The sequence below is a fragment of the Mus caroli genome, unplaced genomic scaffold (assembly GCF_978045245.1).
Source record: "Mus caroli unplaced genomic scaffold, Mus_caroli_1 scaffold_6, whole genome shotgun sequence".
Classification (NCBI taxonomy): Eukaryota; Metazoa; Chordata; class Mammalia; order Rodentia; family Muridae; genus Mus; species Mus caroli.
The window spans coordinates 19370843-19371690 of NW_028227261.1; the positions used below are offsets into that span (position 1 = coordinate 19370843).

Sequence of the window (848 nt, forward strand, 5' to 3'; positions counted from 1 at the left end):
CAGATACTCAGGAGGCTGAGTCAGGAGTGAGTTTGAGGTCTGCCTGGACTACAGACTGAGTTCAAGGGTAGCCTGATCAACTTAGTGAGACCCTGGCTCAGACATGACAAGGAAAGAATGGTAGAACATTTGTCTAGCATGTACAATATAATATGATAGGACAGATTATTTTATGTGTATCAGGATTTGCCTGCATGTGACTGTGCACCTTGTTCATACCTACTGCCTATATGAGCTAGAAAAGTTTGATCGAGGTGTTTGCGGCGGCTGCAGCAAGAGCGTTTGGCGGGATGTCTCACACCATTTTGCTGGTACAGCCTACCAAGAGGCCAGAGGGCAGGACTTACGCTGACTATGAGTCTGTGAATGAGTGCATGGAAGGTGTTTGTAAAATGTATGAAGAAGAGGATGAATCCCAACAGCCCTTCCATCACATACGATATCAGTCAGTTGTTTGATTTTATTGACGATCTGGCAGACCTCAGCTGTCTGGTTTACCGAGCTGATACACAGACATACCAGCCAGCCGTATAACAAAGACTGGATCAAAGAGAAGATCTACGTGCTTGTTCATCGGCAGGCCCAACAGGCTGGGAAGTAATTGAGTCGGAAGCATTGGGGCTGGGGGTGGACTTGGAACAGGTACATACAGCGTGCTGTAGTGAACCTTTTGTGTGATAGCGATCCTGTTTCAGCGTTGTTACACTCAAGCCAAGATTGAATGTCTGACATGAACCGTGAATGACCTTGTCACTCTGAAGCCATCGTGGCCCTTTGCTCCTTTACTTTCATTTTTTTACTTAAACATTTTTATGATAATACAAATAGAAAACATTTTTGCCATTTAA

General features: G+C 44.7%; 1 pseudogene; it reads left to right on the plus strand.

The window, feature by feature from the left end:
• The first annotated feature begins 259 nt into the window (after positions 1-259).
• On the plus strand, positions 260-848 carry LOC110293675 (enhancer of rudimentary homolog pseudogene; annotated as a pseudogene).